This window comes from Bufo gargarizans, chromosome 1 (genome assembly GCF_014858855.1).
Source record: "Bufo gargarizans isolate SCDJY-AF-19 chromosome 1, ASM1485885v1, whole genome shotgun sequence".
Taxonomy (NCBI): Eukaryota; Metazoa; Chordata; class Amphibia; order Anura; family Bufonidae; genus Bufo; species Bufo gargarizans.
This window is the reverse complement of record NC_058080.1, coordinates 414,773,543-414,791,051: the sequence shown is the minus strand read 5'-3', so window position 1 is coordinate 414,791,051 and position 17,509 is coordinate 414,773,543.

Here is a 17,509-nt window from a genome sequence, read left to right as displayed (position 1 = left end):
CTTACCAGTAGGAGGAGCTCCCGGCCGGACACAGACATCGCAGCAGCAAGCCGGTAAGTATGAATCTTCTACTGTTGAGACCGCACACTGCCACCAATGTTACTGCTATAGAGGGAGGGGGGGGGCGATGGTGGTTGGCACACTGTGCCACCAACGATTTAATACAATAGAGGGAGGGAGGGGGGCCGATGGTGGTTGGCACACTGTGCCACCAACGATTTAATACAATAGAGGGAGGGAGGGGGGCCGATGGTGGTTGGCACACTGTGCCACCAACGATTTAATACAATAGAGGGAGGGAGGGGGGGCCGATGGTGGTTGGCACACTGTGCCACCAACGATATACAAACTGGGGAGGGGGGGGGCTGCCCCCTGCTGCCTGGCAGCCCTGATCTCCTACAGGGGAATATGATAGTACAAACAACCCCTTTAGGTGCCGCACCTAAAGGGGTTAATTGTGCTATCATATCCCCCAGTAAGAGATCGGGTGCTGCCAGGCAGCAGGGGGCAGTCTTGTACAAAGTTTGTAGTGTATTCTAACCTGAAGCGTCCCCATCACCATGGGAACGCCTCTGTGTTAGAATATACTGTCGGATCTGAGGTTCACGAAGTAGCTCATATCCGACAGTATATTCTAACATAGAGGCGTTCCCATGGTGATGGGGACGCTTCAAGTTAAAATATACCATCGGATTGGAGAAAACTCCAATCCGATGGTATAAAAGAACTCCAGACTTTACATTGAAAGTCAATGGGGACGGATCCGTTTGAAATGGCACCATATTGTGTCAACATCAAACGGATCCGTCCCCATTGACTTGCATTGTAATTCAGGACGGATCCGTTTGGCTCCGCACGGCCAGGCGGACACCAAAACGACTTTTTTTTCATGTCCGTGGATCCTCCAAAAATCAAGGAAGACCCACGGAAGAAAAAACGGGCACGGATCACGGACCTACGGACCCCGTTTTTGCGGACCGTGTAAAAAAACGTTCGTGTGCAGGAGGCCTAAGTGGTTGTACTAAATTTTTAATTGCATGCAATTACAAAAGAATTCAGATCCAGGTGCTGATTTGAAAACTGTAGAGTATTTTTCATGGGAGCCTGAAAACATGACTATGGAGTTTAGCAAGACTTTAGAGACTCTTCCTTTTGTAGGAGACTCTGGTTTGGCAAAAATCTGTAGTGAAGCCTTTTTACACAATAGCTGGCATTCTTCCTTCTGGTGGAGCGCTAACCTGCAAATAAGCAATCGAGGAACATATTAGCATAGCATGGTCTGCTTCACAAAATATAGCTGTTATTGCATCCTCCTCAAAAATGATTATTGTGCCACATTAACATTAACTGTCCCTGTGGTTAAGAAAGGGTTATTACGTATAGAGATAAGGTGTATTGTGGATTTCTACTTCTGTTGTAATGAATGTAAAAGATGCATCTATGACAACTGCCTTGACCAATCAAGTCTTTTGTAGTTGAATGGTGGGCATGAGGCACCTGATAGGACAAATGGAAAGGTCCCCGAACTGCACAATCTGCATGCATAAGGAATTCCAGCACTGACAATGTTAAGATAACTTTCTTTACAGCTGCCAAGTCTAACACTGCTTGCTTAAGGAACTCATTGTGTTTGACCAGAAGGTTATGTTTTCCATTAATTGCAACGGTTTCCAAAAACGTTGACTCTCTCAATATGTAATACACACTCGTGTTCAAAGGGGATGGGGGGCCGGAAACCATCAAAATCCTCTCTACTTCTTTGATGCTGACTGACTAGGCAGCCAGCTACATGATCCCGGATACTGTAGGGAGTGTGATTTCTTTTTGTGGGACTTATTAAGTAAATCATTACAACTCTTCGATATATTAGGAAATGCATTTAATAAAAGTCACATAGCTTCTGCCTCTCTGATGCCAAGTTTACCCTCAGTGGAGTCCCATGTACTATAGTCAGTGCAAGGGTGAATTCAAAGGTACCTATAGTGGTGAATTCTTTTACTGGCAGAAGCAGTCCCCTGATTTTCCACTAGGCACAAGGCACTTCCTCTATGGGCAACTTTGTGGGATGTGTTGCTTATGGTCCGAAATAGTCCATACTAGGCTTTGACATGCTGTATTAAAAACTTTGCTGTGACGTTGAGGGATAGCCATTTTAGACATCTGGTCCTGTGTGGGTGTCCATTCATTAGGCACAAATAGCTGATGAGACCATCTAGCTGCATCCGTTTATGCAGAAAAAAAAAATGGGAGGAAATACGGGCTAGCATTTAGCAATATTACGTATTCGCATGACTCCAAATATTCTATGAAAGGTGACACCATGGTTATGGCTCATGTGACGGACCATGTGATGAGCGCAGTGACGTCACCACAGGTCATTTTACTCAAAGAAGAAGACAGAAGAGAAGCCGGGCCGCGCGAACAAGTGGATAAAGGTGAGTTTAATCAAATAAAAATTAACCCCTCCATCACTATTTTACTAAGCATTCTGTATTAAGAATGCTAATATTTTCCCTTATAACCATGTTATAAGGGAAAATAATAAAATCTACACAACACCTAACCCAAACCCGAACTTCTGTGAAGAAGTCTGGGTTCGGGTCTGGGTACCAAACATGCCGATTTTTCTCACGCAAGTGCAAAACGCATTAAAACGTTTTGCACTCGAGCTGAAAAATCGTGCATTTTCCCACCACGCACCCGCATCTTATCCGGCCCAAATCTGTGACGTCCGTGTGAAAGAGGCCTAAGGCTAGCAGCCCAGGGGATGCATCCTTTTTAGGGGATATGTCCTTTCATAAGAGTCATGTCCTTTCTCAGGGTGTGTGTCCTTTCTGCTGCAGTTCTCTCCCTGTATCTCTCACAGCTTCTAACATATATATATATATATAGCTGGGGTTAGTTGAAGGATGGAACTGAGCATGTGCAACCACCTCAGTAGGTGGACGTGCACATTACTCTATAGATTAAACTCCAGGACATCAATATAATGAAGTAAAGCGAATATCTCACAACTGGAGCATTTTTGTAGCAGAGAGCAAATTGCCAAACTAGTTTTTCATACTAAATTATAATAAAATAATAGATAATGTCAGGATTGGAATACAATATTCTAATTAATAATACTTTTTTATTATTATTATTATAATCATTATTATTATTATTATTAATAATAATATTATTATCTGTAAGGTGTTTTTAGGGGTTAAATCAGTTCTGGATAAAAATATTCTTTAATATACAGTAGAATAGGTGGCATTTGTAAATGCTGCCAAGCCTGGATGAGTCCACATATATTATTTAGCAATGTACTTTTTAAGGTCAGAAACTGCTATAGTATTGATCCTTCATTGTTGTGCACCACACAGTATATATACCACTTCCAAACCACATACAAATATCCCAGTGGGATTTGCAAAGCCATTTTCTGGAACTGTTAGGAAAAGCAGTCAGCGAGAATGAGTCGGAACTTGGTCCCTCTTTACAATTAGTGGTTGCTTAAGGGTCTTGCTTGCCAAATCTACGGCAAAGATTGTTCATACTGTACATATTTTATTTTTTAATTTATTTTCTTATTTTTTTAGAAGCCATGTTTCAGATGTAGGCCTCTTTATGTGTAGTCTTAGACTGCCATTTTATACCATATTTCCTGAGTCATAGCTATTGTTAATGGAAATTAAGGGTTTTATTACAGAAGAAAACACTGAAATCACACAAAAATATATTTATTCCCTGTTGTTTACATAGCACCGCCATCATTTATATCAGTCTGTGCCCAGCGGGGCTAACATTTTTCCATATCTCAAACCCACTCACTAGAGCCACTTTCATAGGGTGCCAGTTAACCTATCAGCATTTTTGTGTAGTGTGGGAGGAAGCTTGTGTACTAAGAGGAAACTCCCACAAACATAGGGAGAGCATGCAAAGTTCATGCAGAGGTGTCAAAAGCAGGTCTTCCATTGTGGTTGACACTTTCTGCTAAGGCTTCAGTTAACCCCTTAATAACTTCCTACCATCTTTTGATGTTGGTTGGAATGTGTCCCTAGTCTACAGCGAGGTCTTTTGGCATTGCTCTACTGAAATCTAATAGGAGTAGGTCGGGTATCTGGCTGTCGCTGACACTAAGGAGAATATAAAAATGGTTTATAACTTATTCTGTCTTTTCTTTTGAGGGCTACATACCACTAAGTGCTCATTACATAGTGAATAGAGGGAGACGCAATGTTTTAAGGGCTGATTGTCACCTGATATAGCAGAGCTGCTGGGTCTTGGCAGACCCAGATAAGCTCTGCTTGTCATTGTTGTCCACATGAGTGGATGTAACTGGAGCTCCTATAGATGCCTCAGATACAGTGAAAATACTGCCAAATCAACAAATATGGTCAAATGTGAATGTCCCCAAGGGTCTATTATGAATTTTTTGGCAATATATTATGTCCCAAAAATATATGCGTACACAGGTTAAATAGAATTCAAATGAAGGAAAAAAAAAACAGGCCAAAAAACGCCATAGTTGCTCCATTCACTTGTAACTGCGTAACATTTTTTGTTCACTTTTGTACAGTTTACCCCAAATAAAACTAAAACTTGATATAGGAAGTTATTCCCCAAAATGTGTTGTCTAAGGATTATGGGGGTCATTTATTAGGACCAGCGTTTTAGATGGCAGGCCTCTACATAACTTCGGCGCATTCACTGCCGGTCTAAGGCCCCTTGCAGACGAGCGTGTCCGGATTATGTCCAGATGCGTTGCGGATGCTTTCAGTAAAGACTGCGCGATTTCGCAAGCAATTCCATTCAGTTTTGTTTGCAAATGCGTTCAGTTGTTCAGTTTTTATCGCACTGGTGCAACTCGATTTAACGCTTTTTGCACGTGTGATAAAAAACTGAATGTTCACAAACAACATCTTTTAACAACCGTCCATGAAGAACGCATTGCATCCGCACTTGCTTGAGAATGCAATGACATTCACTTATATGGGGCCAGCGTTGCGTGAAAATTGCAGAATATAGAACATGCAGCGATTTTCATGCAACGCACAAGTGATGTGTGAAAACCAATGCATGTGTACAGAGCCCCATAAAAAAAATGGGTCCGGATTCCGTGCGGGCGGAATGCGTTCACATCATGCATTGCACCCGCGCGGAATACTCGCTCATGTGAAAGAGCCTAACTGTAAGCCAGCTTCCTTGCTATCTTAAATTTGGACCATTTCTCTATGCCTTAAACAGGTGTAGAAAATGATAAATGAAATAGGCCTCCGGGTCCATCCCCTTTCCCGTCCGTACCACTCAACCTTTTTTAGACCTGGCGTGAGCAGGGAAAAGTCGCAGATTGTGTTGCAAACAACCTTTGCGCTGCAATCTGAGCCAAATATATGCCAGAAAACTGGCATATATCTGATAGTAAATGACCCCCTATATTGTTACATTTCAACCCCGTCCATTTTGCACTACATCATTCCTACTCAGGAGCTGACAGTGCCGTGCAAAATGCCATTCCTTTTGTGATCTTGTTTATGGTGACACTACCAGTCTTCCAACCCAGGAATAGCTGGTCCAGAACATCAGGCTTTCCATTGCTGTGTGGGTTATATGTACATATTTCTTCATTCTAAAGTGAGCAGCTGTTTTACAGGGAACAAGTGCATATCCCATTGTGGAAGATATGACACAAGGCCCCGGCCTATTTGCTGTTGTTTTTTTAACTTTCCTCCACATTAAAAAGCTGTGGCACAAGACACAGGCCCACATTGATGTACGCTCACCTAAAGAATTATTAGGAACACCATACTAATACGGTGTTGGACCCTCTTTTGCCTTCAGAACTGCCTTAATTCTACGTTGGCCCATATTGATAGGATAGCATCTTGCAGTTGATGGAGATTTAAGGGATGCATATCCAGGGCACGAAGCTCCCGTTCCCCCACATCCCAAAGATGCTCTATTGGGTTGAGATCTGGTGACTGTGGGGGCCATTTTAGTACAGTGAACTCATTGTCATGTTCAAGAAACCAATTTGAAATGATTCGAGCTTTGTGACATGGTGCATTATCCTGCTGGAAGTAGCCATCAGAGGATGGGTACATGGTGGTCATGAAGGGATGGACATGGTCAGAAACAATGCTTAGGTAACCCGTGGCATTTAAACGATAGCCAATTTGCACTAAGAGGCTTAAAGTGTGCCCAGAAAACATCCCCCACACCATTACACCACCACCACCAGAATGTTACCACTTAACAAGCCATGATGGATACATGTTCTCATTCTGTTTACGCCAAATTCGGACTCTACCATTTGAATGTCTCAACAGAAATCGAGACTCTTCAGACCAGGAAACATTTTTCCAGTCTTCAACAGTCCAATTTTGGTGAGCTCATGCAAATTGTAGCCTCTTTTTCCTAATTGTAGTGGAGATGAGTGGTACCCGGTGGGGTCTTCTGCTGTTGTAGCCCACCTTTCTTTCCCATTCTGACATTCAGTTTGGAGTTCAGGAGATTGTCTTGACCAGGACCACAACCCTACATGCATTGAAGAAACTGCCATGTGATTGGTTGACTAGATAATCGCATTAATGAGAAATAGAACAGGTGTTCCTAATAATTTTTTAGGTGAGTGTATATTGCTGGGAAGCTTTGCACACAGCCTGTGACACTGTAGTTCCACTCTGGGGTAGTCATGTTCTTTTGTCAGTATGTAGAATATTGCACGTGAGCAGTGTGAAGATGGTGGGAAATACACAAATTAGTTTCTACTGCACTGTGTTATGGATTTATTATACTAGCACATGGGGTAAACGTCTCTACCATAGCTCTACAGTAGAAACTTTTAACTAGACTTTTTTTTTAAGGATTGTGGAACTCTCTGTTCTAACCTATTTAGCTTCTGTTTAATATTGAATTGTGTACCAAAATAGCTACTACTTATAAAAAAAGGTTAGTTGCTTGGAATATGAGGCACTGGCTGGGCTGAGACACAGATTCAGAGTGTTAGCTGCACAATCCCCTTAGGCAATAAATAAAAGTGTAGGGAGAAGATTGACACAAAAGAAAGCTGAAGCTGGCATTACTGCAAGCAGCTAGCTAGAAGTAGAGGTGACTAGCACTGGCTGTATGGGTACAAATATATTTTACCGCTTTGCAGTCTGGTGATTAATATTCTAAATATCTCCATCAGAGAAGAACTTTGCCCTGAGACTTCACCAAAGGCAGGACCTGTGTCACACTGCACTGATGATGTTCTATGGCTATATCCAACTATTAGCTTCCGTCCTCTCCTGCTTCTCCTGGCACTCTTAGGGCTGTTTCACACGAGCGGATGCCGAGCGTGACATCCGCTACGTGAAAGAGTGCTAAGACCCGATGCGGACAGCAGAAGCACGGAGCATTAACATGATTGATAATGCTCCGTGCCTCTCTGTGATCTCTTTACTACGAAATCACAGTGACAACTTTATCTCATTGTGATTTCGTAGTAAAGAGATCACAGAGAGGCACGGAGCATTATCAGTCATGTTAATGCTCCGTGCTTCTGCTGTCCGCATCGGGTCTTGGCTTTCATTCACGCAGCGGATGTCACACTCGGCATCCGCTCGTGTGAAACAGCCCTTAGCTTCACTATCATACATGAGTGGACAGATTCTGCTTCTTCCTAATTGTGGTTTCCCCTACAGATCAGATAACAAAAAATCCACACTGCCGAATATATAGCACACCAAGGGGCTTTATTATATACACAATATTAAGACGATAAAGACAATGGGGGAGATTTATCAAACTGGTGTAAAGAAAAGCTTTCTCAGTTGCCCACAGCAATGAATTAGACTTCACCTTTCATTTTCCAGAGGAAGGCAGAAAAATGAAAGGTGGAATCTGATTGGTTGCTATGGGCAACTAAATCAGTTTTCTTTGACACCAATTTTGATAAATCTAACCCAATTTCTAGTGGCATGCCAAACTTTTTGTTCAACCCTAGGTTTTGTCACTTGGTCTTCTGACAAAACCAAGGGCCAGGTGGGAATTTTGGCATGCCACTAGATATGTTTATCTGCTTTTTTTATCGCATACTTGTGAAACATGGGTGCCAGGAGTAGCAGGAGTTGCTGGAAACTTCATTGATAGATATATCCAAAGATATCCACAGCATAAATGTAGTGTGACTTAAAGGGGCTATCCCATGACTAAAGTAAAAATAAAAATCAGACATCATATACTGTAGTACACAACAACCTCTTTCTAGCAAAGTTAGAACCAGCCCTGTACCTCACATGGATCCAGAGATCTTCTATTTATTGCTCTGCTGCCAGTTCAAGGGGAGTTCCTTTTCTTCTGCAGCTAAGGGGGCGTGTCTCAGCTCCCCCTATCACAGATCAGGATGCAGTTGAAGGATGAAACTGAGCATGTGCGGCCTTCTCAGTGAGCAGGTCAAAGAAATATTAAAAAAAACTGCAGGTGGCGCTATGCAGATACATTTTATTGAATAACTCAATGGCTATGCTACATTTCTAAATACATACAAAAGTATTCAGATCCAGGTGCTGGTTTGAAAACTGTGGAATATTTTTCTTGGGAAAACCCCTTTAAGTCTTGCCTATGGTGAAGTGCCAGGTGGAAGTTCTTTTCTGACATATTCAGAACATTAATCAATGGTTCTGTAAAACAGCACAGCACAGTGGCTCAGTGGTTAGGAGTGGTACCCTGCAGTCCTGCGGCTGGGGCCCTAAGTTTGAATGTGACCAAGGACAACATCTGTATGTTTCTATGTTTACGTCATGTTTGTGTTGTTTCCTCCCATTCTCTAAAGACATACTGATTATTGTCAGCTCCATTGGGGACTACAAGTAATGCTAATGTCTGTAAAGCACTGCAGAATATGTCAGAGCTATGGGAGTGAGTAAAATCAATATATTTGCATATGGAGTTTTCGAACTGTACTCTTTTTACTTGCTCCAACTGGGTTGAAAAAGTATGCAATGTTCATGATATATTGTGTGTAATTTAGCTAAAAGGGGTTGCTTCCTCGAGTCCTAGAAAGGCCAGATATAGCTATGGGCTGCAGAGAAGCCGAGGTAGCAGAGGAACTTAGCTCTCATTTCCTGGAAGTACCCTTACCCTTAGAAGGATCCCCGGCCTGTGATATAGGCAGATTAATTTATAATCAAAGTCCCTTTTAAGGACCCTCGGGATATTTATATATATGCAACAATGGTCTACAATAGACCTTGAATCCCTATAGGGGTCCCTAACAAATTTTTTAAAAAATTATACTTTATTATTATTTGACAATACACACTACAAAAAAAGAGAGAAATGAATGTTTAAAATTTTCAGTGTCACAGTGTTATATGGGATTTTGTCGGAGTGGTTTACTTGGCAGTTCTTAGGATGTGATTGCATGCACAATAGTTTAATAGGAACCCTTATTAGGGTACACCTCATCCCACCAATTGATGTGGGATGATATTGACGCTGGCAGTTTGTAGGCAGATTCCTTGGCAGTGGGTACTGCGGAGCGCTGATGTGAATATAACTCCTGCCTCACTTTCTTAACTAAGTGGTCCCTATATACAAGGTTACCAACCAGCTAACAATGTTGCTAATCTCGTATTTGTAGCTGTTTGTATGCACCGCGGAGCTCTCAGTAAATCAACAGTTTTCCTTACCACTATCTGCCCTCCTCACTAAACTCTGCTGACACTGCACTGCGTCCTCTATTACTGACTCATTGGATGGCCGCTGCAATCTACATCCCTATAGTCTCACACTCTCTCCTTATCTATTCAGCTGCTAACTGCAGCATATTGGTGGCAGTTTCCCTGACACTGTTCACTGTATTAAAACGTCGCCCTATACCACCCCTCCCGACATGTTTCGCCACCAGCTGTGGCTTCGTCAGGGGATGCGGGGTATATGAGCGCGCGCGCTTCAAAAGACCTTCTTATAAACTTAAACAGATCCCGCCCATCTATCAGAGCCATCCCCGGCGACCAATCCCAGACGCCTCCTCCGTCGGCTCCTCCGCTTTCCGGTCAAGTCAATCCACTGACGCAATATCCTATGCGTCTCCCCCCTAGGAAGTGGAGATGACGAGGAGTTAGGGGGAGACGCATAGGATATTGCGTCAGTGGATTGACTTGACCGGAAAGCGGAGGAGCCGACGGAGGAGGCGTCTGGGATTGGTCGCCGGGGATGGCTCTGATAGATGGGCGGGATCTGTTTAAGTTTATAAGAAGGTCTTTTGAAGCGCGCGCGCTCATATACCCCGCATCCCCTGACGAAGCCACAGCTGGTGGCGAAACATGTCGGGAGGGGTGGTATAGGGCGACGTTTTAATACAGTGAACAGTGTCAGGGAAACTGCCACCAATATGCTGCAGTTAGCAGCTGAATAGATAAGGAGAGAGTGTGAGGCTATAGGGATGTAGATTGCAGCGGCCATCCAATGAGTCAGTAATAGAGGACGCAGTGCAGTGTCAGCAGAGTTTAGTGAGGAGGGCAGATAGTGGTAAGGAAAACTGTTGATTTACTGAGAGCTCCGCGGTGCATACAAACAGCTACAAATACGAGATTAGCAACATTGTTAGCTGGTTGGTAACCTTGTATATAGGGACCACTTAGTTAAGAAAGTGAGGCAGGAGTTATATTCACATCAGCGCTCCGCAGTACCCACTGCCAAGGAATCTGCCTACAAACTGCCAGCGTCAATATCATCCCACATCAATTGGTGGGATGAGGTGTACCCTAATAAGGGTTCCTATTAAACTATTGTGCATGCAATCACATCCTAAGAACTGCCAAGTAAACCACTCCGACAAAATCCCATATAACACTGTGACACTGAAAATTTTAAACATTCATTTCTCTCTTTTTTTGTAGTGTGTATTGTCAAATAATAATAAAGTATAATTTTTTAAAAAATTTGTTAGGGACCCCTATAGGGATTCAAGGTCTATTGTAGACCATTGTTGCATATATAGGCAGATTAAACCTCTACTAAAAGTGGTTGGATACATTATTGTGAGCCATACTGTAAGTCAACGTGGAAGAATGATACCGGACAGTACTGCACTACGTACAGATAAGGCTGTGATGATAACTGTAATCCCAAGCATCTTCATTGCTTTCCCTCTGAGAAGACCAGTACCAGAGTGCAGACTTCCAGGAAGCTGGGTACAATGCAAGCCAGAGGGAGAGTGCTGACTCTTAAAGGAACTGTGGTATATGCCCCGCTGTTAAAGGGCTTGTCCTGCCATTTAGATTGATGACCTATCGTCAGGATAGGTCATCAATATCTGATTGGCAGGGGTCAGACCCCTGGGACCTCCATATCTATATATCCATCTGTCTCATATCTATTGATCTATCTCACATCTACTGATCTATCTATCTATCTACAGTATCTACCTATCATTTTGCCATTTGTGAGTTATATTGGCATCAGATGCTAGATTGGGGTTGGCACTCAGATTTTTTTATGTATAGCATATAACCCTACTTTGTTGCATACACATCAATTTGGTATTTATGTTCTGATGATGTTCATGGACCAAGAAGCACAGTATGAACAATATTAGAAATCCCTCACAGAGGTGATTACTATGATGATCATAAAGAATACTACTTCATATGTGGCTGCAGTCTCTGGTGTCCCTTTTGAACATCTATTTCTGTTGGCATACATCATGCTCCACGTTGGTTGATCTGGTTGAGTAATTCGTATTTCTAGAGCAAACATTCATTCTAAGTCTATTTTGTATCATGGAGAAATGCAATCATTTTAGTAATGGCAATAATTTTAGTACAGTACTTTTCAGATATATTCATTTCTGTTACAGCCTGATTTGGAGATGCATGTCATGCATCTCATTGGAGTACAGTTGTTAGGATCATTCTTATGTATGGCATGTGTGCCATGACATTTCATTGTGATGCACAGGCAAATGAGAGAAAAGCCTATCATTTTACGGTAAAATAACATTAAATTATCAAAATTGTAATGGGTTTTCTTTGTGAGGGCTAAGACCGTTGAAAAGAAGATTTTAAGTAGTGTTTCCTCCTCTCAGTGTTTAATAAGCACTCATTGCTATCCACAAATTGTTAGCCTGGGTGAAGTCGCACCTTGAGCACTGATGTAAACTGAGTATCTTGAACTACATTAAAATTTGCCATACTCCTCCCCTGACAGTTGAGAGATTTACATCTGGTAGCGATTCAGTCAGCCGGATGGAGGAGCACTCCCCTTGGACTGCTGATAAGCGGACACATGACATTTGCAAAGAGCAGTCTGCCCACTGGAGTGCCAGGGCAAACTGCAGCAAAATCCACCCTTCCAATTTCATCAGAAACTGAGAGAATATTGCAAATGACACCACCAAATCAACTGTAAATAGATGATAATTTGATTGACATCTGGAAAGCTGTCACAGACTGAGCAGCCTATAACGGGAGCATTTACCCAGTGCAAAGACAGCTTTCAAGTAAATCACTTTTTGTCCAGTGGGGCCCAGACAGAATATAATTGCTTGTCCTTGCCTTCATTGCAAATTCCCCATTACTGTAACCAGCAGTGTCTCATCATTTAAAGGAAAGTTGTCTTCCAAAAAAATACACATTTTTTGAGTTAACACCTTGTGTTCCAGAGAATAAGAACCCATTTTGTATCCTATAAGAACAGTAAGACAATAATACTTGTACAGTAGTTTACCTGGTAGCTTTAGCTTCCCAATTTTAAACCGTGCCATAGAAATACAGTATGATTTTCTTCCTATTATATTAGTTTTCATTGTAATTATTTTTTGAATGCATTATCAGTGAAAACATTTAGTAATCACAATTAAATCAGGGGTTTTATATGTGTCTGCAATTTGATGAAATATAATTACGGTAGTCATTTTAGCAATTCTAATATTAAAGAACTTCCGCAAAAATTGTTATTCTCTGACCTGCTAGAAAAGTACATGATGTATACTATAGTGAAGGTAATCTTCTTACCGGTGACTGTATTTGTGAGCTATCCCCTCCCTTCTGCTTCTCAGCTGTGTCATGTGACCAGCAATCAGACTTTGTGAGCTATCCCCTCCCTTCTACTTCTCAGCTGTGTCATGTGACCAACTTTCTGATCTCCAACTGACACAGGACAGGAAGTCAGTTGCTTCTCTATTCATTCCCATGAGACTAAGAGTGAGGCTTCCATAGGAATACATAGAGAAACTGACTTCCTGTCCACACATTAGATGCTGTGTCAGTTGGAGAGTCTGATTACTGGTCACATGACACAGCTAAAGTATCAGAAGGGAGGTAATAACTCACAAATACAGTCACTGGTAAGAAGATTACCTTCACTACAGGTTACATCATATACCTTTTTAACAGGTTAGAGAATACATTTTTTTGAGGGAGTTCTCCTTTAAGATGTGGTAACATCCTATAAATCTCTACCATCCACAATGAAAACCACTGATTCTTGCATTGCAATCTAACGGGTTGTCCCATTGCCACAACTTATCCCTTATCCATAGCATAGGGGATAAGTGATTGGTGGGGGTCTTTCCTCTGGGGTTCCTTCTGATCACAAGAACAGGGGCCCATGTTTCTTTAATTGAATGGAGTGGCAGAAATGCTTTCAGCTCAACGGAGCTTCTGCAGATAGCCAAACATTTGTACTCAGCTAACTCCGGCAGCCTCATAGAGTTGAAACGCATTGAATGGAAAACATAGCTCTGAGTTTTTGTGATTGGTGGGGTGTCCAGTGGTCAGATCCCCACTGATTATGTTTAATTAATTTTTATTACAATTTTAATAAGAAAATACAGACAAACAAACATTTCATTGCGCAGGACCAAATATAAAAGATGCACACAAAAATAAACACAACACCATGCTGTCATTCAAATAAATGGTTGACCATGTAAAGATGGATGAGACAGGTCTGTAAGGTGAAAACTATTGCTTTGACCTCCACGTGTCCTATAAGGCATATGTAAAGTTTAACGCGGCAGCTAATGTAAACATCATAAAATGAGCTACTAGTATCAATTAATACAATAAACATGAAAAAATAATACAGTGTATTAAATATGTCACATGATAACATATTTATCATCCCAATAACAGCTTCAATGAAATACATTACTGATTGCAGAAATAAAAGCAGATTATTTCTCGCACAATCCTTTTCAAAAGGAAGGCCTCACACAGCTACATACGTAAAAAAAAAAGTTAAAAATCTTATAAACCTACTGTACGTCCAATTAAAAAAACTATTAAATCTGCAATTAGTGCGATCCAAATTTCAGGGAAAATTCGATTTGCCGCGAAGATGAATTTCCTAGTGCTTCGTGGTAGAAAATCGATTTCCCCTAACTGGCGGTAAAAAATGTTTAAAAAAAAAAAATCATACTTTATTTATTTTATTTTAAGCTGTTATTACTGTCAGATGCCGCGATCCGCTATGAACGCTGCATCTGAGGGGTGCAATTGGCTCTCCCTGAGGGGTGCAATTGGCTCTATGGGAATCAAAACGGATACGTCTGGGTCCCATTAAGCAAAACGTAAAACAAAGTCCTGTCGACAGGACTTTGTTTTCAGTCTTGCATAATGGGACCCAGACGGATCCTTTATGCTTTCCCATAGACTTCTATTAGTACAGAAAGCAAACTTTTAAAGGCTTCCGTTTTGAATTATGTCTGGGCATTCCGTTATTTTCCGTTGTAACCATGTTATAACGGAAAGCCATAACGGAATCCCCAACACTAGTGTGAACCCACCCTCACTTGAATAAACGTTTCTCCAAACAGTTTCAGGCTTTGTCTTGGTTCCAGCAGGCTTTAGCATTAAACTGGCAGGCAAACTCAATTTTGCTACATATTTCTCTTTGACTCTGCTGTACTTACAGGCTGTCTGTATAACTCAGTTTCTTCTGTATTCTGCACTTCTTCTCTGTAGTCTGACTCTAGGTTATGCCAGGGAACTTTTCTCCTGGCTCCTGAAGCTTCAAGTTTTAGCCTCCATGGCCAGCTGAGCTTAGGGTGCTCTGGCTGACGTGGGCACGTCCAGCAGAGACGTGCCCATGCACATCCTTCACCTGTCTAGGGAAGACCTAAACTCAAACTAACTGTCCTGGTCCCCACCCTTCCTGCAGGAAGTAGGGCTAGCCCACTACTCCCCAGAGGGCGGTTAGAATGGAATGAAGAGTTCAATTCTAAGTACAGCTCTGCCATATTTGCTGCCACCTGCTGGTGAACCAGGCATATTATATGAACATAACAGTTGCAAACAGATTAGGAATGCACAGTGTATAGGATCTGGACAACAATACATAAGATTACATTTTGTTAGCCCATTAGAGATAATAGCAAGGTGCAAAAGTGGTAACACCACTCTAGGGTGTTACATACCCCCTTACTTAAAACCAAACTGCCCTCGGCTTGTGTTTAGGGTGTGCTCTAAGGGTACCCAAGGGGAAATTTGCTGCATGAGACCAGTTACTATTGTGAAATACTTAGACTGATATAACAACAGCTACCACTAGGTTTCTGTCCGTATGAGTAGGTTGTCCATTCACAGTTGTCCCTCTCGGTAATAACCATAGAACCAAAAAGACTGCACAAAGTGCTCAAATACTCCCGTTTTCGGTAGATACCGGACCCTAGTACCACCGGAAGCGTAGGGGTGTAATGTGCTGTAATCCCTCCACGATGCTATGAGACACCTGCAAATAGAAGGGTGGCTTCATCCTGTAATCCCTTCCCAGCACCAAGGTCTAAATAAGTCACCTTGATGACTAAACAGGTAGCTAAACATATTTCCTTAAGGATGCGCACAAGGCCTTAGGACATCTAGTAGTAGTAGGAGGAACCAGCCTACCTTCCATAGCTCTCATGAGGGCTAATCCCCTTTTAACTCACACTTTTAGCAGTGGGGTTACCCTTGCCGGTGTTAGATCTGCTTGTGACTTACCACTTGGTCCCCCTTGTGTAGCAACAATACAATTAGTGATGAGCGGCAGGGGTCATATTCGAATTCGCAATATTTCGCGAATATTTTGTAGAATATTCGTTATATTCTACGATTTTTTTACTCGAAAAATTGGCAAGGTAATGATCGTGTAATATGCAAATTTTTGTAATGTGAAATTTTATTGTGAATTTTTCAACTTTTAGACAAAGAATATTATAGCACTATATAAGCTAAATTGCTCTATATTCGTTTTTTTACGAATATTTGCTATATTGCTATAACTTCGTTTTTTTCGAATATTCGTAATATTCTAAAACAAGAATATATAGCAATATAGCGAATATTCGGAAAAAAAGAATATAGAGCAATTTAGCTAATATAGTGCTATAATCTTTGTCTAATAGTTGTAATTTTTTTCTCATCTTAAGTTCAGATTGGAAAAAAATTACAACTATAAAAAAAAGATTATAGCACTATATTAGCTAAATTGCTCTATATTCGTTTTTTTCGAATATTCGCTATATTGCCATAACTTAGTTTTTTTGAATATTCGGAATATTCTAAAACAAGAATATATAGCAATATAGTGAATATTAAAAAAACCGAATATAGAACAATTTAGCTAATACAGTGGGATGCGAAAGTTTGGGCAACCTTGTTAATCGTCATGATTTTCCTGTATAAATCGTTGGTTGTTACGATAAAAAATGTCAGTTAAATATATCATATAGGAGACACACACAGTGATATTTGAGAAGTGAAATGAAGTTTATTGGATTTACAGAAAGTGTGCTATAATTGTTTAAACAAAATTAGGCAGGTGCATAAATTTGGGCACTGTTGTCATTTTATTCATTCCAAAACCTTTAGAACTAATTATTAGAACTCAAATTGGCTTGGTAAGCTCAGTGACCCCTGACCTACATACACAGGTGAATCCAATTATGAGAAAGAGTATTTAAGGGGGTCAATTGTAAGTTTCCCTCCTCTTTTAATTTTCTCAAATGTCTAGCAACATGGGGGTCTCAAAACAACTCTCAAATAACCTGAAGACAAAGATTGTTCACCATCATGGTTTAGGGGAAGGATACAGGAAGCTGTCTCAGAGATTTCAGCTGTCTGTTTCCACAGTTAGGAACATATTGAGGAAATGGAAGACCACAGGCTCAGTTCAAGTTAAGGCTCGAAGTGGCAGACCAAGAAACATCTCGGATAGACAGAAGCGACGAATGGTGAGAACAGTCAGAGTCAACCCACAGACCAGCACCAAAAACATACAACATCATCTTGCTGCAGATGGAGTCACTGTGCATCGTTCAACCATTCAAAGCACTTTACACAAGGAGATGCTGTATGCGAGAGTGATGCAGAGGAAGCCTTTTCTCCGCCCACAGCACAAAAAGTGCTGCTTGAGGTGGGCTAAAGCACATTTGGACAAGCCAGCTTCATTTTGGAATAAGGTGCTGTGGACTGATGAAACTAAAATTGAGTTATTTGGCCATAACAAGGGGCGTTATGCATAGAGGAAAAAGAACACAGCATTCCAAGAAAAA